Below are 26894 nucleotides of genomic sequence, written 5' to 3' on the forward strand. Positions count from 1 at the left end.
AGAAAGAATGACTTTATGGTGCAGCCTCGTGTCTCAGCTGGACCCAGCCGGGGGTCACACGAGCCCCAGGAGATGCACAGTGGTAGGACGATGGAGCACATGGTGACTGTCACCCTGAATACTGCTAGGTCACCACAAATTCTCTTTACAGAGTCCCTGCAGTGGGTTTTGCGTGGACATACCTACTGATCAATTCTAAATGGGGAGCCAACCACGGACTAACCCGTGTAGCAGAGACACTGGTAACGGCCCTTTCCATCCACGGGACAACTTCACCCCGACAGTTATCCTTTGTTTAGCGGTTACGGTATGCCGGCTATACCACGCTCTGACTCCACTTAATTCTCGGGCGTATGAGTGCTTCTGGGTAAAATGGCAATTTTTCAGATGAGGAAACCAAGGCTCGCTTTTGAGTGACTACAGACCCCATCAGTGAGGCGTGGGGCTGCTGTCCAGCTGGCACTGACTCACTCCGAAGGCCACACTTCTAACCACAGAGCCGTGCCCTTGAGGTGCTCCATCAGCACATCAAGACCAGCTGTACCAGTCCCGGGACACTTGTTGCTGAGAAGGAGCAGGGCCATCACCCGTCTGGAGCCTCCTTTTTCTTTCTTTTCTTGGAAAACAACAACTTGGATGTTGATGGGTTTGGCTGCAGTTGAACAATCTGGGCGTCTTAACAAGTTGGGCATTACCAGTTGAATCTAGCCACGGATGTAGCTTCCAGCTACCCTGCCTTGTCCTGAGTAGAGCAGCACATCCTGTCCCAGAGTGTCAGCTGACTACAGCCCCCGAACCTCAACGTGGCTTCTCTTTGGCTCAGATTTAAATCGCGAGCATAGAAGCTTCTCTTAAGCCACGAGTGCCTTTTCCGCGTGTAACCAACTTGCTCCCGTTCGGCTCAGGCCCCGGGGTGCTGGACCCTGGCCTCCGTGCCTCATCTGTGAGCTCATTCTTGTCTTGTAGACTTAGCACATATTGACATCGTGTTCCTACACAACCATTTCTTGGCTCCTTCTCAAGAACTTGGGGGTCGTGCTGGTGTCACAGGCTCTCAACCGCAGGTTTCCCCGTGCGGTCAGCACTACCCCGGCTGTCCTCTGGGCTACCTGCCAGTGAGTTTTTGGCTCTAATAATCCTCTGCAGGGGATGTTTCACATGGATTCTTCTGGACCAGTGGTTCTCAGTCCTTCGCTATCATTCTGGTGGTCTTTGGGTTAACTCGCGCGGATCTTACCAGTTCTGTAAGGATATAAAAGTTTTGTTGTGTTTTTATTTTGCTTGAACAACCCCCTTACATGACTATAATCTCTATAAAGGCAGAGACCTTTGTGTGTTTTGCTTACTACTCTCTATAAAATAGAATCTGGATGACCGGGAACGAGGCAAGTGTATCCACTCCCACGTTTGCCATTCAGTTTGGTAGTAGAGGTGGTGGCCAAGGCAAGTAGGCAGGAAAAAGAAATAAAGCACATTCTGATTGGGAAGGAAGCAGAAACACTAATCTCTATGTTCAGATGACGTGATGGTGTGTGTAGAGAACCCTAAGAAATCCACTAAAAAACAAAGAGAACCAATAAGACAACTAAGAAAGATTGCAGGGCATAAGCCCAATATAAAACACTGTATTTCTTTCTTTAATGTTTATTTATTTTTGAGAGGGAGAGAGAGAAAGCATGGCAGCTAGAGAGGGGAACAGAGCATCTGAAGCCAGCTCTGTGCTGACAGAAGTGACCAGAGCTGGAGTCAGATGCTTAACCAACTGAGCCACCCGGGCGCCCCTAATAGATTTTTTTCCCGATACACTAGCAATGAATATCTGAAAAGGAAATTAAGGAAAACAATTTCTTATACAATAGCATCGGAAAGAATAAAATACTTAGGGATACGTTTTTAAGAGGGAGGGTAAGACGGGCACCCTGAAAACCGCAAAATATTATTGAAAGAGGCTAAAGAAGCCCTGAGTAAATGGAAGGGCATCTCGTGTTCTGGGACTGGAAGACTTACGATTGATGAGATGCCAGTACTCCCCAAATTGATCTATAGATTCAGGGCCATGCCTGTCAATGTCCCTGCTGCCAACTTTGCAGAGATGTTCAAGCTGGGGCTGAAATTTATGGAAATGCAAGGGATCCAGAATACCCAAAGGAGTCTTCAAGAAGAAGAACAAATCTGCGGGGCGGTGGGGCTCACACCTCCTGATTTCAAAAGCTTGCTACAAAGTGCATTACGTTTCATACCATAAAGACCATGTGACGCTGGCACGGAGATGGACATATCTGGAGATCGATGGAGTAGAACTGAGTTTGGAAATAAACCCATAGGTTTGTGGTCAGTGGGTTTTCAGCAGTGATGTCAAGGAAACTCAATGGGGAAACCATAGTCGCGCTGAGGCAACCGGTTACCTTCATGCAAAAGAACACGGTCTCATCGGGTCCTCCGATGGCACCAACTGTGGTGGTTAATTTTACCTGTCAACTTGACTCGGGCTAAGGGGTGCCCAGATACCCAGTAAAACACTATTTCAGCATGTGTCTTGGTTGGGGGGGGGGCATTTTGGGAAGAGAGGAGACTTTAAATGAGTAGTCTGAGTAAAGAAACGTCCTCGCCACATGGATGGTCATCGTCTAATCCGGCGAGAGCGCAACTAAAACAAAAGCGTGGAAGGAAGGGAAATTCTCTTTCTGTCTTCTTGAGCTGGCACGTGCATCTCCGTCTGCCCTTGGACATCAGAGCTCCTGGTTCTTGGCCTTCAGACTCCAGGAACTAGACAGCATCAGCACCATCACCCCAGGGCTTTGGACTGAATTATATTGCTGGCTTCCTGCGTCTCTGGCTTGCACACAGCCGACGATGGGATTTCTCAGCCTCCATAATCAGGTGAACCAATTCCCATAAGAAGTCTCTTCTCGTATATCTGTATTTACCCTCCAGTTCTGTTTCTGTGACATACCAATGGATGACACCCACCCAGATAACCCCCACTTTCGGTGGAGGGCTTGGTGACTCCCCACTGGCCTGCGATGGCTGCCTTCTTTTGAATAAATAACACAGGTCTAGAGGACTTTCCATCTGCCCTGTTCTCTGTCATTCGGTCCCACTTAACCACTCACAGAGCACTTTAGAAGGCCGTGTCAGTCGGAGTCTGGAATAATAGCACTGCCATTACCTCAAGCATTGTTGAGACGTGAACGGTAAAATGTGTCTCAGTTCTCAGGTTCTCAGAAGGGATGGCATCGGGCCAGATGGTCCCATTAACTCTCGAGGACTTCCTTTTGATGCTTTTCACCTTTAAATAGTAATTTCTTCTCAAGGAAGTGAAGAAAAGTTGAAGGCTATCATCGACCTCCATACAGCAGAGTTTCTCACATGTGAAGACGCATTACCTATGCATGAGGCTTTTGGAGTTTATCCGGCCAGAGTCTGATGTATGCTTTTTAGAGTCAAGGAAATTCTCCCCCTCTTGATTCAAAACAATGAGGAATTTGGAACGCAGGCAAGGAGCCTCAGATTCTGGAATGATTCAAATCAGTCTGACGCTCACAACTGAGAACATGGCCAACCAGCACAGGGCTGCCGACCTGTTAGTCCCTGCTTCACCTGCCGACCCAGCTGTACCTGAGAAACTCGGACCACCCTGCAGAGGGAGGTGATGATGTGCACGAATATTGGCCCAGGCTGCTTCTTTTCCACTGGCCTGTGTGGTCGCCTTTCAGACGAGAGTCCCAAGGACAGGATTTCTCCCGAGGCATCGTCCGCTTGCTTGGTTTCCCGGGACCGTCTTTTCACAAAAGCTCCGGATACGTTGGTGAGAAATCTGAAAAATCTCCGTCTCTCAGAGATGGGACTTGGAGCGGCCGTGGGCCTCTTTCTGGGACCTCGCCGGTCATTCCTAAGTCATCATCTCATTTAAATGTTTTGTACGTTTCGGGAAAGGCGTGAAAAGGCTTTCCTGCCCACAAGCCCACGACGAGGGGAGCCAACTCTCCTAGAAGCATTTTCTGGGAGGAGAAAGGGACTCCCGAGACTCTCAGCTTCTCTTTGGGTGATCGTGCATTGCCGGTGATGGGAAATTGCTCACGGGCAGGGAAACCGAGGCTTGTTGTGTAAAGTGGGACGAACGAGCTGTCAGTAGAGACCCCGCAAAGCGGCCAGCCAGTTCTAACCGGTTCAGTACAGCCAGGTGCTTCCCGTCTGCCATCTGGATCCTTGCTGGACATGAACCCAGGGGACAGCACTGTGAACTCAGATGGCCTGGGCACACCCTGACTGCCCCCACCCTGACGGTCCCCCTTTGTCTTGGAGGGACCGCCCGCATACCCCTCGGGATGTGGGGTTCATGAGGGTTTGTTCTGTTGACCACAGAGGTGGTGAAGGGCAGAGCAGGTGTCCGGGCCCAGAACCTCTTCCTGAGAGTCAGGAGTGTTCTGCCTCACTCCCCAGCCTCTGGGGAGCAAGGCCTGGCTCTGAACGCCCCCAAAGATCTCCAGGTGTGGAGTTCCTTCATAACTAGCCCCCCTTCCGCCCGTCAGGCTCTCCCCTGCTCCCAAATCTCCACCGTAAGAGCGGCTGCCCTTGGTTTTCTGACCTAATCCCTCCTGGGCACCTGGGTTCCTCAACTGTCTGGGCTGGGACAGGAGGGGCACACCATGTCCTCCCCGCAAGGCCGCCCGGGAGCCACGCTGGCCTCCCTTCCTGCCCGTCCGTCCCGATGGCTGGCTCACACCCTTCTCAGATGGTTTTGTGTGAGCTCACTCTTCGGAGTCCTTGGACCGAGCCCGATGTGAAACTGCGGACGATTCTGTTCTTTGGTAGCCAGTGCTCATACCAAGACCTTTCTGTGCAAGTTATTCGCAGTGGAAACACCAGCCTCTCGATTCCTGATAGGGGCTTTGCCTTCTTTCTAGAGTTCTTCCACGTGCCTATTTGGTTTTAGGGACTTTTTTTTTTTTTTTTTTTTTTAAGAGAGAGAGTGAGCGAGCAGCAGAGGGGCAGAGAGAGAGAGAGAGAGAGAGAGAGAGAGAGAGAGAATCTTAAGCAGGCTTCCCGCTCAGCCCAATGCAGGGCGCGACCTCATGAATCATGAGATCATGATCTGAGCCGAAATCAGGAGTCAGACACCCAACCGACTGAGCCACCCAGGAGCCCCTGTTTTTAGGGGCTTTTTACCCAAGTACAATACACGTACCAAAGAGCACGCAAATCTTAAGTGTTCAACTTGGAACTTTTGGGAAGTGAATAACTGTGTAACTAGAATCCAGAGCAGGAGTCAGAATACTGCCCCCATCTGGCAGCCCTTTCCAGTGGCGTCCAATCTCCCCCCAAATTTGCCGTTGTTTTAAAGCAAGTTTCACGCAGGTGGTAGAATGTTCTTACTGAGATGCGTTCATCAGTCATAACCACAAAACGTAGTGAAGATTTATCTGGAACTTACTATATGGCAGGCATTGCAAACACAACGTTAATTAACTCCTTTTATCTTTATAGCAATTCCACGAAATAGGTTGTATTATCATTTTTATTATTATTTTACTTTATGCCCCGTTAATAATGGGCACGAGGGCACGAAGAGACGATCCTGCTTTTCCTAAGAGTTCCAGACAAGCGTTACAACTTTTAATGAGGCTGGGGGAGGGGGGGGGTTGTTTCACAAAGCCTTGTATTTGTTCCCTTTAAAGGAAACACGCAGATTTTGGTTGCTCTTGCTGACGGTTGGCCTTAAAGACTCGGTGACCTTGCGTGGTAGTAAGAACGGACTGGAAGGTTTGAAGCCATCCAGTCCAGGAGGGAGGACCCGCCAGAAAGAGGTACTGATGTAGGGGGAGGCCGTGCTGACGGTGAGGGGGTCGGGACGGACAGAAGGCGACTAGTTCTGGGGCTCGCACCCGCTGCCTTCCCTGGCGCCTTCCACGCGCAGCTCAGCCTGCCAGCCTCTCCTCGTGGAGGATCCCGTGGCACCTGTGGTCCCGCCTCACGGGGCTGCTCAGGGAGGAACTGGGGGCTCTGGGAGGACGGGACTCTGCGGCCCACCGCCCCGCGCTCCTCCGGCAGCCTGGCCGCCCGCTCACTGCCCGGCCGAGACGGTGTGGGGGACACGATGCGTGACAGTCGAAGGACGTAGAGCAAAGGCAGAGCAGCAGGCTGGTTTGGGTCTTGGGGGCCAAGCCAGCCGACCCGAGCACCTCCCCCGCCCCCGACAGCCCCAACCCTGGTGACTCGGACAGGGCCCGGCAGGACCGCTGGAGAACTCAGCCTCAGGACGCAGTCTGGGGCCGGGGAGGGAGACAGCCAGGCCCGCTGTCGGGGACACCGGTGTTTGGTGACGATCCTTTACGACCAAGGCAGAAGGGGCTTTCTGTACGCGTCACAGGCGTGAACACGCTTTACGGCTACAATAGCGTGTCCGTCAGTCATCCGAGGGTCAAACGGAACACTCGTGGGGAACAACCTGCTCCTTTCTCCTGTTCTGGCCACGCTCTCTCTGTGCCCTGGTCCCCCGATCAGAGGACGACGTTAGGAAAGCCACAGGGAGCCATACCAGGGCCGCCCGCGGGTGACAGAGTGTCGTTATGGAGCTGGACGCCCCCCAGGCGCTCCCCTCCGCCGCCCCCCTGCCTGGAGCCCAGGGCCCAGGCGATGAGTCGGGCTGTTCTCCAGAGCTCCGGGGGAAGAGGCGTCGCTGGGTCGGGGCTCCTCCTCGTTGGGGGATTCACCTGCTTCTTGTTTATATTATCACATACTCTTCCTTTGAAATCCGGGGTCCCTCCAGGGTGACGAGCAGGGAGGCGGCCACCGTGTAAGAGCATTTAGGGGCGGACAGGAGGGGGCTGGGAAAGACCGTCCGTGCAGGGAGCACCGTGCACACAGGTGGGGGACGCGCTCGGCCACAAGGGAGGCATCCCGAGTGCTTTCATATAAATAAGTGACGGAACTTGGGGCACCTGGGGGGCTCAGTCGGTTAAGCGTCCGACTTCAGCTCAGGTCACGATCTCGCGGTCTGTGAGTTCGAGCCCCGCGTCGGGCTCTGTGCTGACAGCTCGGAGCCTGGAGCCTGCTTCGGATTCTGTGTCTCCCTCTCTCTCTGCCCCTCCCGTCCTCATCCTCTGTCTCTCTCTGTCTCAAAGATAAATAAAAACATTAAAAAAATTTTTTTTTTAAATTAAAAAAAAAAAAAATAAGTGACGGAACTCACTTGCCGTTGTCCCCGGGTATTTTTCTGGGGCAGGCGTCTTCCAGGCCGTCTCCTGGACGGCCGTGCGCCTCCCCCCACCCCCCCCCACGTCTGCAGGTTCTGGCGGCCCGTCGTCCAGAAGGCTCGCTGTGCGTTTTCCGCGTCACCAGAGCTGGCTGACAAGTGACGCAGGCTCTCCGGCTTTGGTTTGGCGTCCCTCAGAGAGACAGGAACCTGGCCAACCGCGGTCCCCCACTGCGTCGCCGGGTAGGGGAGGGAGCCAGAGCCATCCTGCATCTTCTGGAGGTCTGCCCTCCGACGCTGGGAGGGTGAGCACACGGAGGGACGCGGGATGCCCACCGAGGCATCCCCGCCCGGCCGCTGGCAAGCCTGCCTGTCGGTGCCCCGAGCTGCCCCGAGCTGCCACATGCACCCTCCCCCACACGGCGGAGGGCCCGTGACTCAGGCTCCGTGCCCGCGGACCCATCTGTGGCCGCTCCGCATTCCAGCAGCCCCAGGTTGTGTGTCTGCCGGCCAAGGGCTGCTCCCTTCCGGGTCCTGCTGGACCCCCCCCCCCACCCCGTCAACAGGTCGGCAGCCTGGGAGGTGATTCCGTGCATCGGGAGCCCTGTGTGTGTGCCAGCCCGGCGGTGCCATTTGGGCGCTGGGGTTTCTGCGCTTCCCTGGTGCCCATCGCCCCTGCTCTGCCGCGGGCCCTCGCCTCCACCCCAGACTCGGCCGCTTGCGTATATCCAGCAGGCACTGGGCAGCTGGCATTCTGATGGGGTGGTGGTCTCTCACGAGGTGTGTGATAAGCAGGGGGTGGGAGGGGAGGTGCTGGGAGGAAACGGGGGGTCCCAGAGGCAGGCGGCGGGGTCGGGACGGGCTCTCCGAGGACGTGACGCTTCTGCACAGGCCTGCTTGCCGTCGGGGGTCAGCCATGTGCTCACGGGGGAGAGGCTGTTCCCGGAAGAGGGAACAGCCCAGGGAGACATCCTGAACTGGGGAAGGGGTGTGGCAGGAGCAGGGAGAACAGAACAGCCTCCCCACCCTCCCCTGCTCCCAAACAGGCCACCCTAGGAATTAAAACCACAGTGACTCACATATTCAGCTATAACCCCAGTACATGTCTCACTTCCTTTTCCTTGGCGTTTGTCAGGGAGAAAAAAAAAAAACAAACAAACAAAAAGCACAGTAGGGCTTTCTGCAGAATCACCTGTGAACCTTCTAGAAGAGACTCTCGGCTCTGGGGCTCCGACATCTCGGTCGCTATTTTACGTGGTTACGATGCGAGTCCCAGTTAACCGAGAAGGAAGCACGCTGACTTTCTCAGGTGCGGCCACGACATCTCCAGTTACAATGGGAACGTTGTTACCTGACAGGGAAGGCAGGTACGAGGATGGGATACGGGCCCTGCAGACATTTCTTCTCTCTGAAGAATCACCTGGGGGCCATGAGGCTCTTTAATTGAACAAATACTTTCCGACGCCGTCCGGCCTCCCTTTGGCAAAGCCCACGCTCACAGGGTGACCGGCGGGAGACAGGCTGGGACTCCGAATTGCTCAGGCTTCTTCCTTGCACGCAACCAAAAGCAAACGGAGATGAACTCTCTTGGAGGAACAGCACCCAGGCCACGCTGACCCTGCGGTGACAGAGACCCGGGAAGGGATGCTGCCTTTTGGGCGATCTGAGGTAGCTTCGCCTTTCCTGACGGTTTTTGGCTCGGAAGTTTCCCGGGCGGAGTAAAGACCAGGAGGAGAGGACAGAAATGCCACTGGCCTGTCTGGCCCACGAGGGAGACACAATCCCCCCACTTTGTTTTTCAAAGACATCAGTGCGGGATTCCGTTAAAGCAAGAGAGAGCAGTCCAGTCCGAGTGTGGGGCCCCCTGAAACCCAGGCACCAGAAACTTTGCTGAAAGAAGTTTATAATTGGATATTTCAAAGGGAATCAAAGCAGGAATCACGGGGAGAACTTGTTTCTGTTTATTCGAACGAGGACTCGTAAAGCGCTGACTCCGTTCTCCAAACCTCACTGGTTCTTATTTAATCCTCCCAAGGATGCTACGATATAGGCTCTGTTATTCTCTCTATTCCAAGACAAGGAAACCAAAGCACAGAGAGTGATTCATCCATGGCCAGACATGGCTTCCCCACACTCCTTTCATGACCTTGTCTTATCTTCATTTTCATACGTCCGGAAGGCGCCACCGGGAGCTACGACCACGGGGACTGTTCTCAGGGTTTCCAGAGGTCCGATTTGGCCCCACGTGCAAAGTGTTCACCCAAAAGAACAGGTCAGTGTGCTCGATATTAACAGGAGGGAGAACGTTGTGAGCAGCAAGAACTGGGACTTTTTCAGGCCTTCGTTGGGAGGACGAGGAATTCACGACCACGTGGGGCCTGGTGCATTCGTCACAGACGCCACTACATGGCCAGGACAGGGTTCGGGCACTTCCGGCCTTGCCGTGTGTATAACTTGATCCCTAACATGCTGGGAACGTTCTTTGTTAAAATCGAGTAAATGTCCATGGCAGGCTTCATTGGTCAGCTAACCAAGAGCCATTACCAACCATTTTCTCCCTTGCGTTGTGGAAGAAGCCGTGTAACCCATTTCTGGGCGTTTAAATATTTGGGTGCCATTTGGGAAATGTACAAGGAGAGAGAGCCGTAACCAGATAGCTCTCCTGCCTTGCTAGTACTGCACCCCCGACATCTGCACTTGCACATGATCATGTGAGGATATATCAGGGGCTGTGGCAGCCTTTTTGTGAGCGTGAGAACAAGCCATTGAGGATGGTCAAACATGAGAACAGAATACAGCCCCGTCCTGAAACACTAAGCAACAGAATTAACAGTGGGACTACCTGCCCGCCTTTGATTCAACTTTCTTTTATTTGTAGCTGAAAGCATATTGAGTTGATGTATTTAAAATTTTTGTAATGCTTATTTATTTTTGAGAGAGACAGAGACAGAATGCGAGTGGGTTAGGGGCAGAGAGAGAGGGAGACACAGAATCCAAAGTAGCTCCACGTTCTGAGCCGTCAGCACAGAGCCTGACACGGGGCTCGAACTCACAAGCTGTGAGATCATGACCTGAGCTGAAGTCAGACGCTCAACTGACTGAGCCACCCAGGTGCCCCAATTGATGTATTTTAAAAACAAAGACATCCCTTGTGGTGCCCGGCTGGCTCAGTTGGTAAGCATCCGACTTTGGCTCAGGTCATGATCTCACGGTCCATGGGTTCGAGCCCTGCGTCGGGCTCTGTGCTGATGTCTCGAAGCCTGGAGCCCGCTTCGGATTCTGTGTCTCTCTCTGTCTTTCTGCCCCTCTCCTGCTCGCACTCAGTCTCTCTCTGTCTCAAAAAATAAACATAAAAAAAAGTTAAAAACATCCGCCATCAAATACCAAGATATCCACAAAAGATCTGATTACAACGTTTATAGTAACTTTATTCATAGTAGCCCAAACCCAGAAATAGCAAAGGTGTCCGTCAACAGAGTGGATCAACAGTGGTCCAGTCATACAGTCGATCCCGACTCAGCCGGCACAGGCAGCCGCATAGAAGAATCACAAGTACGTTGTTCCGAGGAACGATGTCAGACAGAAAGACGACATCCCATGGGATTGCCTGTATGAAAAGCTCTATAACTGACAGCCTGATGTACGGCGGGGGGGGGGGGGGGGGGGGGGGGTGGGGAACGGGAACATCAGGACACCGGATGTGTCTGGAAGGGTGGGGTGGACAGTCACTGGGAAGGCGGCTTGAAGGGACTTTCTGGGGCGATGGTCACGTTCCGGACCCTGACGGGGTTAAAGTCGCACAAGTGGGTAAAAAGGTTAGGGCTACGGATTTGTGCATTTCATTATATGTAAATTTTGCCTTGAAAGAAAAAAAAAAAAAGATGGGCCTCGCGTGAATGGGCATTTAGGGTGTTGCACTGTAACACTTTGCAATGCATCCCCAAATCAGACTGATGTAGGGGCGGCTCGGTGGGTTGATGCGCGAGGAAATATGAGGAACTGGAAATATGAGCACTGTTCTTTGACATCCTCTGTGTTTTGCACGTTTACATAATCAAACGTGGAGGGAAGATGTGAACGCAGACACGGCCGAAGTTGTTGCCATTACTCTGTGTCACGTTTGGAAGGCAACCACGTCCTTCCTCTAGGGAAGGAGGTTTTATGGAAATGAGATTCAGACCTAGGAGTCCAGATGAGCCCGGGGGTGGAGTTTTACTTCTCCGGACTGAGCTGTTTATGCAAAGCTTCCTGTAATGCTGGGAAGGAGTGTCTCCGACAGATACAAAAGGGGGCACGTCAGCGAGCACAATGAGCTTAGCCTCAAAGGCCTGAATAAACCTGTAAGCCAGCGACCTGGGGATTATGTTGCATTGAAAGTTTCAGCGAGGAACATTGAAATTCAGGTACCAGAAGTCCTCGCCCTTGGGGGAAAGCGTGGCTAAGCTCCAGCCTTTTCTCTTTTATTAGAATCGACAGCTTCTGTGGCACAAACAAATGTAGGCTGAAGGCTCTGAGGCTTAGCCCTGCCCTTCCTGGGCCCTGGGTGGATAATGCTTGTATTTTCTGGGCCACTGATTTATTTGCGCAGAAAGTGAAATAATGCGATGACTATTAATGAGATGGAAATGGAAAGCACCTGGGCGTTGATTGCAGGAGCCTCTGGTTTGGGTCTGGGGTTGTTTCTCGTTGACCCACCACGGCTGAGACAGGGAGGAAGAGACAGGGAGGTCTAGACGGTGTCCGTGTTGCATCGGCTCTGGGACCACCCTGGAGGCCATCTCCCACCCTGTGGTCTCAAGGGCTTGGGGTCTGTGTACTGAGGAAGGAGATGAGGTCCAGAAGGACACGGCGCCTGGCTGGCTGGACCTGAGGCTACACGAACTGTTGCTGAAATGCCAACTCCTCTTCCCCTTGGTTTGAAATAGATACCTTGTTACACTTTATGCAAAAGTCATGAGGAGAGCCGTTGGACACTTTTTGAAACATTACATATAACTTTGTTTTTCCAAAACAAAAAAAAGTCCAGAGCCCCTCTCTCAGTCCCTTGAGGTGGACACCAGCGTGTGTGTGTGTGTGTGTGTGCGCGCGCACATAGGCGTGTATGCACACGCACGCACGCACGCACATTCTTGCGACTCCAGAAACCCGAAGCAGAAGATAACCCTGGTTTGAACTCCAGCTTAAACACATACTCGCGTGTGAGCCCTGAGCCTCTCTTTCTCCGTCTTTCCTGTGGGAATAATTCTCCCTCCCCCGTGGCTTTCTGTAAGGACCAAATGTGTTAATACATGTACAGAATTAGGAGACGTCCCGCCACGTGGAGAGCGGAAGATGGCCTGTGTGTCCTTAAGCGTCATGTAGCCGTTGTTCGCGAGAGGTCTCAGCGTTAGCGTTGCCCTGCGTGATACGCTGCTTCCCATCGCGTGGTGTTACCCGAGGTTTCTCCCCGTCGCTACGTCCTGGAGAACGTTCCACACGAACACACAGCCCGACGTCTCACGGCCTCTCGCTGCCGCAGAGAATCCACGGCACGGACGCACTCACGTTTATTTAGCGGTTCTTTTGGGAGAGTGCTGTCTCGTTTGTCCAAACTGGGCACGTGTCCTCGTGAGAGGATGCTTCGGTAGTAATTATTCCACGACCGCAAGTGTAAGTCAGGCTGTCCTGGGGAATCCACGAGACGTGGCTCCCGTGTGATCCCCACCATCGGTCCAGCAGTGAACACACACACACACACACACACACACACACACGTCCTTGTGCTCAGCTGCGTCTCTGCACCAAATCCCGACAGGTAAACTCTCCACGTCCTAGGGCAGAGCGTTTTCGTTTTTCACACATCCGTGGCCGTCCTGCAGAGCTGAACCGTTCTTACGTTCCCCGCGACCCTGACGTTCAGCAGGGGAAAGCATGCCTATTATCTTGCCGTTATCAGCCCTTGATTTCAGCTGTTCCTTATGTGAAGGCAGAAAATGGTACCTCGTGTTTGTTCTGATTTTCATCTCCCTGATACCCGTGAGGTTGACATTTTCCTTTCTCCTCCTTCCCCTCCTCCCCGTCCTCCTCTTCCTCCTCATATAGGTGTGCATTTTGACATCTGATACGCAAAGCTTGCCAAGTAGTTGTGCGATAAGCCTCGTCACCTTCACGATCGCGAGCTCGCTGTGACCAGGTAGGATGTTGGACCTGCTGTGATAATCCGTCTCTACCCAGGCTCTATCTCTGCGGCTGCTGGAACGTTACTTCCTTCACCCGTCGTTGGGGCATCATAAACCCCGCCCCGCTTAACCCGCCGTGTAATTGGGAAAGACAAACTGTGAGGAATGTTAGCAGGGAGCAGGTAGTCCCTTGTTCTTAACCTGGGTGCTTACGCGCTGTTTGGATATTTTACAACTGGCACGATACCCTGTGTTGCTAGTGGCATTAAAATTATTAAATTTAAATTTTTTTAACGTTTATTCATTTTCGAGAGAGAGAGAGAGAGAGTGCGAGCAGGGGAGGGGCCGAGAGAGAGGGAGACACAGAATCCGAAGCAGCTCCCGGGCTCTGAGCTGTCGACACAGCACTGCTGCAGCCCCACTTTGCAGACAAGGAAACTGAGGCAGAGAGAACTTAACCGACTTAACGGGCCCAGGGTCTCACGGAGCAGAGCCAGACTTGAACCCGAGCGAGCTGACTCGGCACCTGTCCCCCTCACCCCCCAGGATGTCGTTTCCCTCCTTTGGAAGCAGACACACTCTTCAACTTTAGTCCCATTTAAATATGTCCTGGCTTCTCATCTGGCTTGGAACGCAGTTCTCCATCAGCAGGGGTTGGCCCCCTGACCTAGGCCAGCAGGGGGGCAGGAAGGGGGTAGCCTCCAAAATGAATCTCCGTGTAGAGGGACCAGCAACAATGACACTCGTCCGGGCAGCGATGGCAGTGACCCCCGGGTACTCAGCGCCCATTCAGCCCGCAAGCTGAGCCACGTGCCGAACCTGGTGCGTGCCATCAGTCCGTCCACACGTTCATTCTGTGAGGCACAGACACTCCAAGAGGCTGACCCACTTACCCGAGGCGGCACAGCTAACAAGCGGCAGAGTCGGAATTAAATCCCGACGGTAGGCCAGAGCCCAGGCACTTAACGGCCCCAGGGCTCCCCTGTAAGGTAAGGGCCCAGACGTCAGTAATTCGAGTCGTTATCCTGATGTAGCTAAGCGCACAAGCACTCTGCCCGGTGATTCCCTGGTCACATGAGCTGTGTGGTGTTTTCCAGACCCAGACTCGGGATACGCTGATTTGACACACAGTCAGACAATAGGGGGAGGAGATCTGAACCCCACTGTCTCCCAAGAGCGCCAGGGTGCACGCTCCCTGCAGTGGTTTCATGCTCGTTCCTGTAGCATCTTGTCACAACGATTCGGAATGCTCACAGCACGTAGGGAAAGCGGGTCGGCCCCGCGGGCTGGGGTTCCGCCCTCGGACATCGGCAGGTGCCGTAGGAGCCGCTCAGATCCCCTTCCAGAAGGGCAGTCGGTTTGCAGGTATGCCCATCGCGAGACCGGCCCCAAACGTGGCCTTCTCTATGAGGTCTGTCCAGATGCCCCCGGGGCCCCCCGTGCCCCGGGGCAGAGCCCTTTGGTCTGCACACCGTCTGTCAGAGCCCCTCGCTAATGTTGCTTCGTTGTGTCATTTTCTCATTTATATATGTACGTCTGTTCCATTTTCTGTCGGGCCTCAGCTTCAGAAATGCATTATTCATTCATTCATCAATTCATTCATTCTGCTTTCTTACTTTTTCATGTAGTGCTAAGATGTACGGACCCTCTCTGTTGTTATCGTATGTTTATTTTATTTTTTTTTAATTTTTTTTTCAACGTTTATTTATTTTTGGGACAGAGAGAGACAGAGCATGAACGGGGGAGGGGCAGAGAGAGAGGGAGACACAGAATCGGAAACAGGCTCCAGGCTCTGAGCCATCAGCCCAGAGCCCGATGCGGGGCTCAAACTCACGGACCGCGAGATCGTGACCTGGCTGAAGTCGGACGCTTAACTGACTGCGCCACCCAGGCGCCCCGGTTGTTATCGTATGTTTAGACCAATGGTTCTCGGCCTCTTTGCTGTCAGGACTCCTTTAACTCTGAAATATCATCAAGACCCCCCCCCCCTCCAAGAAAAAAGCAGTTTCTTATGTGGGTCACATCCATCAGTATTTACAGTATTAAAAATAAAACCTGGAGGGGCGCCTGGGTGGCTCAGTTGGTTGGGTGTCCGACTTCAGCTCAGGTCACGATCTCGCGGTATGTGGGTTCGAGCCCCGCGTCGGGCTCTGTGCTGACGGCTCGGAGCCTGGAGCCTGTTTCAGATTCTGTGTCTCCCTCTCTCTCTGACCCTCCCCCATTCATGTTCTGTCTCTGTCTGTCTCAAAAAAAATAAATAAATGTTAAAAATAAATAAATAAATAAAACCTGGAGGGACCTGAGCGGTGCAGTTGGTTAAGCGTCCGACTTCAGCCCAGGTCATGATCTCACAGTTTGTGAGTTCAAGTCCCGCACTGGGCTTTGTGAGTTCAAGTCCCGCATGACAGTGTAGAGCCTGCTTGGGATTCTCTCTCTCCCTCCCTCTCTCTGTCCCTTCCCAACTCGCACTTTTTCTCTATCTCAAAATAAATAAATAAACTTATATATATGTGTGTAAAGGGGTGCCCGGATGGCTCAGTCGGTTGAGTGACCGACTTCGGCTCAGGTCATGATCTCGCGATTTGCGAGTTGGAGCCCCACATCGCGCTCTGTGCTGGCAGCTCGGAGCCTGGAGCTATCTTTGGATTCTGTGTCTCCCTCTCTCCCTGCCCCTCCTCTGCTTGTGCTCTGTCTCTGTCTCTCAAAAATAAATAAACGTAAAAAAATTTTTTTTAATCTGTATAAAAAAATAAACCCTGACATTTTTTTAAAAAATTGACTCTACAGTAACTAATAATAATATTTTATTTAAAATATCTACATATCCCCATTGCACAAACGTATCTCGTGAGAGATACAAACGTATCTCCCCATTGACACAAACAATGTATCTCATGAGAAAGAAGTGGTTCACGGTATTAAAGTGATACAGTGAGGAGTTTCACTGTCACACATTGTTGCAAACCTGGTGTGTTCAAGGGCACCCGAGTTCTCCTGCCTGCTTCTGTATTCAAGGCGATAGGATGTTTGTTCTGTGGCTGACGTGTGAAACGATCCCCTGACCTCACAGAGGCGTGTGGTTGGAAAAGGGCTGACTTCCTGGACATCCCAAAGGGGGCTCGGGGAGCCTTGAGGACCTTGGAGCATCCTTTGAAGACCACTGAGTGGTCAAGGACACCCACCCTGTCTCACCCTTCTGTCCCCCAAACACTCGGTCATCTTCATGGCCGTGTCTTCCCCCTTCCCCAGGCCAGGAGCTACAACGTATCCTGGTCACAGGGAGTTCAGCAGTTTATGTGCAACATTTGGTGGCAAATCACCCCGCGTCTACAACACTCACTGAACGTTCATTCACACCTTCTGCAAGTATTTATGGAACACCCATTTTCAGCGGGAAAATCCAGCCGTGAAGAAGATAAACACCGTCCCTGTTCGCGTGGCGCTTACATTCTGCTGGGAAATCACACTGTATGAAACAAACAAAAAACGTGAATAAGACGTCTTCAGTTAGTAACGGGTGCTGCGAGGAAGCTAAAACGAGTGTCATGTTAGAAAGTAAAGGGGGAACGTCTCACTAGGAAGGGTGGTCCGGCGTGGCCACTCTGAGACTCAACTGATCAGAGAGGAGTCAGTCCCAGAAAGATCTGAGTGAGAAATATTGTAGGAAGAAGGAACGGCAAGCGCGGAGGCCTTGAGGTTTGAATCATTTGTGTGTCTGATGCATGGAAAAATGAACACTTATCTACTTTCTTGTGTGTTCCGCATTTGTATGGTGATGCCTTGTTCCTCATTTCATTGGCAAACAGAACAGTTCCTGAAGTTTTAGAAGTACACTTCTGTTTAAGATACGTTGGCTATTTGGGGCGCCTGGGTGGCTCAGCCAGTTAAGCATCCGACTCTTGATTTCAGGTCAAGCCATGATCTCATGGTTCGTGGGATCGAGCCCTGCATCGGGCTCTGCGCTGACAGATCGGAGCCTGGAGCCTGCTTCGGGTTCTGTGTCTCCCTCTCTGCCTCTGCCCCTGACCCGCTCATGCTCTCTCTCTTTCAAAAATAAATAAACATTTAAAAAAAAAATACTTATGGGGCGCCTGGGTGGCGCAGTCGGTTAAGCGTCCGACTTCAGCCAGGTCACGATCTCGCGGTCCGGGAGTTCGAGCCCCGCGTCGGGCTCTGGGCTGACGGCTCGGAGCCTGGAGCCTGTTTCCGATTCTGTGTCTCCCTCTCTCTCTGCCCCTCGCCCGTTCATGCTCTGTCTCTCTCTGTCCCAAAAATAAATAAACGTTGAAAAAAAATTAAAAAAAATACTTATGATGGCAAATTTTATGTTATGTGTATTTGACCACAATTTTTTAAAAAAGGAGATTGACTCACTGTACTCGCTGAAAAGTCTGGAGGTCACGCTAGATTCATGCAGAGCTGGATGCGGGGATTTGAACGGTGTCGTCAAGGCTGTGCCTCCCTCTGTTTCTCAGGACATGTCCACAAGGTAGACCAGATGCCTCCCACAGCCTCCCAGCTTAACGAGCTTTGGGAAGGGGAATTGTTTCCTATTGCTTTCCCAGAAAAATCTGTAAAGAACTCTGATTGGTCAAGGTTGAGTTATGACCCATTGCGGTGGCCAGGGGATGCGGTAGTTATGGTGGGTACAAGTTCAGCAGCAGGAAAACGACACAGAACGGATTCCTTGGAGGACGGTGGCATTCCATGATTGGGAGGGAAGCGGGGTGGTGTTCATTGAGGTCAGCTGTATCCTTGATGTGACGGACCTTTCTGGAAAGAGTTCGGGGAATGTGTGGAGCACGGTTGTAACCACCGAGTAGCTTTATAGCGCGTGAGGAGTGCGCATTCCAAGTCCCAGCAGCAGCCTCTCCAGGACATTGGTGCTGCCACGCGCTGTCTGTGGGCCACGGGAGCTGTCCCTTGTAAAGCGTGGCTTTTCTGCAGAGACCCCTTCCATCGCCGCCGTGGCCACCATAGCTCATGAGCACGATGGCATTTATGGCCCTGGAGAGCCTTTCGTTCTCTTCCTGTTCACCTGTGTTTCAACCAAGAATACAATTCCACTCCTGGAAGGCAAAGCGTGGGGGCAGAACTCATCAGAAAGGAAGCCACAAACAGTAATTTGTGGATTGGGAGGAAACATGCCGACTCATTCAAATTCCGCAGCAAGGAAGTCACGATGGGGCTTTAGGCCGAAGCTTCCTTCTGAAGCAGGCGTTGGGGCGGATTTTCTTCTTGTCTTGCAGAAAGGGGCACATGTAGCAACAGCAGAATCCCCTGTGGGTGGCCTGTCCGCTCTCTGTGCCTCTATGGGCTCGGTTGGAAGTGCGGCTGCCCGCTCACCAGACCAGGAATGCGAACCGTCACTGTGCCGGGGAGACCCTCACTTTCCCTCCTTGCCCGAAATGCCCTGTCAACGCGGAATGCCCTTCCTGGAGGCGTGGAGTATAAGACTGCCCTTCCCTTCTGTTTGTCCATGGTGACAGCTGCTGTAGCTTGACCTGGAGGGGCCCCTCGAGGGATTGACTCGGTGCCCACGTCTCCCCTCCTCTCTGCTCCCAGGAGTCTGCTGTCGCTCCGCTGACAGGGGAGGTACCCAGATCTCAGGAGGGTGGGCTGGATCACAACTGTTGATCCCACTTTCTTTGTCCAGCCTGTCCTTTTCCCAAGTCCCATTCTAGCTGGGATGGTCTTCTGGCCCATGAGTTGTAAAGAGAAGTCTTCTGTTGTGTCTCTGGGACCGGGTCTTCTGGAGAGGAAGCCTCTTGCCATTGCCGTTGTTCACACGCCTCGGTCTTTCTCGGTCCTGCTCACGATGGTCGTTGAGAAATATGATGCTAACATGAGAAATGTGGCAGCTATCCGGGAACAATGGGACAAAACCCAAGAGCATCATGGAGACGTCAGCCCAGCAGGAGCCAGCCTCCATATGTCCTGTGCTTTGAGACTGTGAAATGTCTTTCTTTTTCAAGTATTCCTTACCCCGATTTTTTTGCAGCCAAAGCTTTCCTAATCAATAACATCAAAAACGTGCTTTCTGTCGATGACGGTCAATGCACGATTTGAATTTTGTCCGTGTCCTCCCAAGAGATAGATGACGTCTTGCAGGGCAGGAATTAGGATGCCAGAGCCCAGCTGTGTTGCCTCTTGTTAGCTGCAAGGGACTTAACTGCCCAGTGCCTCGGGTCCACGACACGGAGCTTAGGTTTGCTGAGCTGAGCAGTTAGACCCCGAGATCCGTGAGAGCCTCCTGATGAAACACGTGGGGCCGCTGACATGCCCGAGGCACGACAGCGTCCCTGGTTGCCGGTGGCTCGCTAGACTGCCACTGGCATCAGAAAGTCCTGCATTTGCCCTCACACCAGGGGAACCACACACGTGTGGCCGTCCTTCCAAGAGCTCACAATCCAAGATGGCAGCCTCATTTCCACCAATCTCCACTCGTTCAGGCCATTTCGCTGAAAGCAGAAGATAGGTGCTCAACCGAAATGCGGGACATCGCAGAACGAGCTCTCTGCCAGAGGCTTAGAGTCTTATCTCTGTATTTCAGAAACCAGGTACGATGTCAGCCCTAGGGCAATCACTTGAGAAGCAAATATTTATTAAAATTGCTCAATAAATATGTTTGAGTACCTGTCATGTTCCAGGCGCTATTCTAGACCCTGGAAAGACTGCAGGGGACCAAGGAGCAGAGTCCTCGCTCTAATGGAGTTTACATTCTGGTGGGGAACACACATTAACAAAAAGGAAACAACTACCTGTGTCAGGTAGTGATAAACATTAACGGAGGAAAAATAAAGTGGGATAAAGGGATAGAGAAGATAGGGCAGGTCCCATGCTGTAAAGACATGTCTGAGGTGACGTGTGAACATAGACAGGGGAGGCCGCCAGCCATGTGGGTATGTGAGGGAAGGGCATGCAGGAGGATGGAACAGTCATAACAAAGCCCAGAGGCAGGAGCACCGGGAGCCTGGCAGGGCTGGATCGTTGTGGGTAGTGAGGGTCGCAAAAGGAGGTCAAAGGGGCAGGTGAGTGGGAGGTGGTGGGCGAGCAGACCACGGGGGCTTTGAATAAATGAACAAGGGCAGAGAGCGTCTAGGAAGTGTCGGAGGCAGGATTCGAACCCAGGCAGTAGACCTCAAAGCGCTTAATCAAGCACACGCTGGTAACCCCCCCAGTACGCACCTGACCTCCTTAAAAGCTAGAGAGATGTCACAGCATCTGCACCCTTCAGGAGAACCTCCGTTGTGGCTGACAGTTGGAAGACACCAGAGGTCGGTCACTGTGTCCCAAATTGCAGCTCACACAAGGACAAAAGAAAGATGAACCCCGAGCTGCTGGGGGGTCAAGACGCTGGTTACCGGGTGATGCCGCCCCAGCACGGGGGGCTTGATGTTCCCGTCTCCCCCTCAGCCGGCGGTTGGGAAAGAGCCTTGGCTGCCTTGCGCGGAAAATTCTGCTGTAGAGAGACGCGATGCTCCCGCAGGGGCGAGTTCGCCGATCGCCCTCATCAAATATCGATGGCCCGGCTGTACCACATCTCTCCTCCTGCCCAAGCGCCCTCGTGCCTGGCCATCGAGGCTCAAGGAGACCTCAGGTACCTGCGAGCGGTTACTCAAGGAGCTGTCACAGACTGGACGGATGGGCCCTTTTCCCCTTTTTGGTTTTTATTATTAATCCATTCTTACTCACCAAGGTGGTGTGTGTACACATTGGGGGTGTCCGTGGGCATGTGTGCGTGGGCGTGTTGTCCCCAAATGGCTGTCCGTACCCCAGTGGGAAGGGTATGGATGGCATCAGGGACAGTGTTTGCAAGCCGACGGTTTCTGAGCGGATCACCAGTCCCTTCGCGGAGGGACGGGCGAATCCGGCTGTTCTCACTCTGGAGCCAGACGGCTCGGATCAAACGCTAACCGTGCCACTTTGATCCCTGTGTGATCCTGAGCGGGTTTCTGTGCTGTTCTCTACCTCTTTTTTGCTCACCTGCTTAAAAAAGGAGCATACGGATGGAAACTGCCCAGTGGAATTGTCGGGAAGTCTTTATTGTTTTTTAAGGCTTTAATTTTTCAGAGCGGTTTTAGGCTTATTAAAAAAAACTGAAAGGAAGGTACATAAATCCCCGTGTACCCCCTGCCCTCGCACCTGCTCAGCCCCCTCTCAGCGTTGGCATCCCCAGCAGGTGGTGCACCTGTTACAACTGATGTGCCCTCACTGTCACATCTTGTCGCCCCTGGTCCCTAGATTAGGGGTCCCTCTTGGCGGGGTGCACGTTCTGTGGGTCTGGACAGACGTGTAATGACACGTATCCACCATCATAGAATCTCACAAACGATTTTCACCGTCCTGAAAATCCTCTGTGCTCTGCATATTCGTCTCTCCCTCTTCCGAACCCCTGGCAACCACTGACCTTTCTATTGTCCCCCTGGTTGTGCCTTTTCCAGAATGTCACGTAGTTGGAATCACACAGTATTTAGCGTCTTCAGACTCGCTCCTTTGACTTAGTGATGTGCATTTAAGTTTCCTCCGTGTCTTCTCGTGGCTCGACACCTCGTTTATTTTTAGCGCTGAGTGATATTCTGTTGTCTGGATCGACCACGGTTTACCCACCTGCCTCCGGAAGGACCTCTTGGTTGCTTCCGAGTTTTTGGCGGTTGTGAATAAAGTTGCTATGAACATCTGTGTGCAGGGTTTTATGTGGACATACGTTTCAACTCCTTTGGGTAAATACCAAGGAGTGTGATTGCTGGATCATATGGCAAGAATATGTTTCGTTTTGCAAGAAACTGCCAAACTGTCTTCCAAAGTGTTTACGCCGTTTTGCATTCCCGCCAGCAATGAATGAGCGTTTCCATTACTCCACATCCTCGCCAGCATCTGGTGTTGTCAGTGTTTTGGATTTTGGCCATTCTGGTGATACCTCATTGTTGTTCCAATTTGCATTTCCCTGGTGACTTACGAAGGGTTTTGTTTGTTTGTTTGTTAAGTAACACATGGAAAACGCTTAGCAGACAGCCTGGCTGATACAGGAATTTTAGTAGTAGATGTCGGCTGTGTGTTTTTGGACAGTCTCACAAACACAGACACAGCAGAGCACTGTCTAGATGGCTGTTTCCCTGCTCGCACAGGAGCTAGTGGGTGGAGGCGGCAGGAAGAGTTTGGTTTTGTCCTCTGTTGGCGGGCACTGAGACATAGCCAGGTGAGGCCCCCTTCTGGGACGCTGGGTCCTCGCTCACCGCGGTCCCTGCAGAGCCTCTCGCCTGGCCCGCCGCGTGGGCTCTCCTCCTGATGGTTTATTCTCCCGTAATTAAATTAGCCCTGTGCCAGCATACTCTTTTAAATTGATAAGATGAGGTCATAAAAACCCTTTGCTGTCCGCACACGTGGGGTCACAGTGCAGTAATCTCAGAGCGACAGACGCAGGTACAGTGTCTTGGGGGAGCACACACAAGACACAAGGTGTTCTGGCCATTGGACCAGGACGCCCGCTGTGTGCCAGGCCCACTCCGCCGGCCGGGCGCTTTGCCATGGGGCGGACTTCCTCGGTCCGTTGCTATGGAGTGCTGGGGCCAGGCAATCCTCTGTCGCGGGGACTGTCCTGTGCACGGGGCAACGGTCAGCCCCTCCTTGGCCTCTGTCCGCTAGACGCCGTCTGTATCCTCTCCCGGCGTGACTCCCACACACGTCTCCAGACGTCACCACCTCTCCCCTGGCTGAGACCCTCTGCCTGGGAGCCTCACTCAGAGTGACACGTGGGGCACAGAGTTCACAGCGGGTGGTGCCGGGCCCCCCCCCCCCCCACCACCATACACATCGCGACAGCCCTGTGCCTGGGTCAGGAAAACTTGCTCCGTCCTGCTGGGACTCTGCAAGGCTTCTCATTCCAAAGCTCGAGGTTCACTTGACGTGTTGGCCCTTTCCCGAAGTATACCTCTTCTCAGAGCCATGGCAAACGGGTGGCCAGCTGGCATGGCTGACGCACCCTGCGTGGCACTGATTTACGACAGCTCTACTCATCCCAGAAATACTTATGTAAGACACTTTAGCGGATGCTGGCCTCCCCACCCCCCGGGCTCGGTACATGATAACAATAAACACAGAGCGCAGCTCAGAAAGTATTTGTGCCGACACCACTTGATATGTGTAACGACTTGATATCCAACAACCAAAGTAAAGGAAAGACGGGGGGAGAACCAGTCGAATGGCAAAGACACAGCCACATAAACCAGTGCCTGGACATCACGGGACAAATGACTTAGTATTTCAAAAAGTATCAACTGCACGAATGAACAGGGGAAGTGACACTATTCGCAGAACACAAAAGACTTAAGAACATAACAACCAAATGCTCTGTGTTGGCCTTGTTTGGATTCTGATGGGAGCCATCCAATTATATCAAGTAATATCCTTGAGATAATTAGGGAAACTTTTACATTAGGAACTTATTAATTTTGTTAGATATGATAATGGAAATGTGATTGTGTTAAAAAAAAAAAAAAAAAAAAAACTTGAGGTATTTGAGAGTAAAGCAGTGTGATACCTGAGTTTTGGGTTGAAGTTCTTCAGCATAAAATCGTTGAGGTGCGCAGTCGAAACAAGGTCGCCTCAACGTAGACAGTCATTGAAAGTGACTGATGGCTACGTATTAGATTGTCTGTATTTGCTTGAAATTTTCGCTACTGAGCAGTTGAGTTAATGCCACTTTTCATCATGGTAGACTGAGTGCCACATGCCCACCTACCAAAGAAAGTTCATGGGCCAAACTCTACTTTCTTTAGGCAGAGAGGCATTTGTCATGATATTTCCTTCTGTTTGGGCTCTGGTGAATTATTTTAACCATAATAGTTCACTAAACTTAGTCAAGACACAGCCCCAAGCGTATAACCAAAATGCCAAGAAAGAGTGTATGATCTGTTATGATACAGAGTCTATGGTGACTCAAAGCGAGGCCAACTCCAAGAAACTGGAGAAACATGAAGACATCGGCCATCATTGAGGGATGGGTAAAGTTCTTTGTTGTCGTGACCAAGGGAGTAACGTCACCGCCAAGGAGGAGGAAGTAAGCCAGGACTGAGGACGGATGGAGCACATATGGAAGACATCCCAGCACACCCACTGGGGTGCCAGCGGCAGACAAAAGGCACACTCCAAGTTTAAATATTTTTAAATTTATTTATTTTTGAGACAGAGAGAGCACAAGCGAGGGAGGGGCAGAGAGAGAGAGGGAGACACAGAGAGAGAGGGAGACACAGGCTCCAGGCTCTGAGCTGTCAGCACAGAGCCCGATGCGGGGCTCGAACCCGCAGACCATGAAATCATGCCTTGAGCCTAAGTCGGACGCCTAACTGACTGAGCCACCCAGGCACCCCGAAGGCACACTTTAAGTTTAATGGAAAATTGTTTGTAATTGAAGGAACTGTTTAGAGAGGTGCTGGCAGGTTGAGGCACCCCTGGGCCTGAAGGGCTGGGAAGGCACCTCCTTTGCTGGAGCCTCATGAGAGCTGGGGCCTTGGAGGTGGGGCCGCCCCAATGCAGGAATACAGCTGCTAACCACATCGTGCTGCTGAACGGAGACCGGCAGGTGCCCAACCTCCCTCTCCCCTGCCCTCCAATCTGGTATTGTGTCCCCATTAGCCAGACTTCCCTGCAGCGAGGGTGAACGGCCCCCCGAGTCAGCCACCTGGGGCACAGAGTAGAACAAAGGGCAGGAATATACCAGCAGCTGTACAAGTGGAGAATCATCAGCAGGCATATTGGAGGCTTGCCCAGCCCAGGGTGGTTGGATGAGAATAAGGCAGTCGTTGGCGTGCATTTGCCCTATTTGGGAACATTTGCCCTATAAGTCATCCATGTAGTGCTGGCCCATCAGACACCACCGGGGTGTGCGGGTCAGTGTCTCACAGCTGACACTCTGAGGGGAAAGGTCCTGAGGTGCAGTGTTCCCCGATTTCTCTGGTGTAGATACTCCCACCGCCTCCAGTTTCAAGCTGGAGGTGAGATAGCAGTGAACGCACAGTTGGGTAGAGGTGGGCAGTGGCCCTGCATGGTACAGGACGTCCCCCTCAGAGACACACAAGGACAACCTCACGAGAACTGGATTTTGTAAACTGGTAGAATAATTAGGGAAGAACGGGCTTTGAGTATTTATTGGTTGTCTTTGTTTTCTTATATAGGTTACTCCCTTGTAAGTTTCTACAATGTATATTTCAACAACTGCTGTCTTTTAACAACCGGCTTGCAAAATCCTCCCCCAAATGTAAGAGCTGGCACACCACTGGCTCATGATGACCAGCCTGAAGTTTCAAAGACCAGAACAGTAGGCATGAGGAGGCAGACTTGGGCGTTTGTAGGAGCAAAGCTGTGAAAGCAGAACATGGGTATTTATTTTACAAACAGACGTCCCATGTGCCTAGTTTGCAAAACCAGAGAGATTAGCTCATTGCCCGGGACCAGAGGAGCAGGGTTGGGGAAGACGTAATGGAGCTTGAAGTAGCAACATGCTCAAGAAACCCCCGTGTTCTCCGCGCTCTGGACTGGACCTCAAACATTCGTGGAGTTGCTGATGCATTTTATTTTATGCACCCAATATCGAAGGCAGATGTGAGGCAGCAGAAGGTAATGGCCAAAAGGGGTCAGTGTTTGAGAAGCTGAACAGAAGACAAACCCAAGCCACTCGGCGGGGGGAGAACATTCGACAGCCCGCGGTTTTCACAGCGGACCTGAGAGGTGAGGGGTGCTTGTTCAGATGCCCTGGCGGTGACTGTGGTCTCCGTCAGTGACAGGCGAGGAATCCTACACGCGGGAGAAGGAGCCGGCTTTCAGCGGATACACACACATGCGTGCCCACACGTATAGGCACACGCAAATTCACACAGGTGCACACATGCACGCGCATACATGTCACACACATAAACACGTGCACACGTGCACAGGCACGTGTGTGTGCACACATCCATGCACATGCACACTGGCACACGCCTACATATATGCACACACAAATTCACACAGATGCATGCACGTGTACAAACATGCACACACACACATGCACACACACACAAGTTCCTTTCGGAAGCTGCGGCAATGACCCCTGGAACACTGTCCACCTCTTGGAACCAGTCTGTTCCTTGTTTCCTGTGGTCTCCACTCCCGTCGGTGGGCAGAGGGCTGCCCCCACAGGAAATCTAGGAATGATTCAAGAGGATGCCACCAGCGGGCAGGAAGCTGGGCCCCATCTCGGAAAGGCTGCTGCCCCCAGTCAGGGAGTCCCTGGCTCCTGCTGGAATGGGATGATGGTGGGAGGCGGGCAGACGGGAGCCAGCTCACGCTGTTACCGACAGAGCACGGAAGAAGCGTTCGCGACACTCTCATGACACGGGATCCTTCGGCTTTCCCCTTCCTCCGTGTTCTGAAAGACCCTGTATTAACGCTCCACGCGTGAAGGAGAACCCTGCAGTCTTAAACTCTATGTATGTCAACGCTTCCTGAGTGTGACAGGCACAGCGGTAGCAAGATAGGTTGTTTTATGAGATTCACGTACAGGC

The 26894-nt window shown here is 52.4% G+C and overlaps 1 protein-coding gene across 1 annotated transcript in view; it reads left to right on the forward strand.

Annotated features, from left to right (window-relative positions):
- Positions 1–26894, forward strand: part of TMEM132C (transmembrane protein 132C) — a 308963-nt gene that overhangs the window by 161307 nt on the left and 120762 nt on the right. The gene's annotated exons all lie outside the window — the stretch shown is intronic.

This window comes from Lynx canadensis, chromosome D3 (genome assembly GCF_007474595.2).
Source record: "Lynx canadensis isolate LIC74 chromosome D3, mLynCan4.pri.v2, whole genome shotgun sequence".
Lineage (NCBI taxonomy): Eukaryota > Metazoa > Chordata > Mammalia > Carnivora > Felidae > Lynx > Lynx canadensis.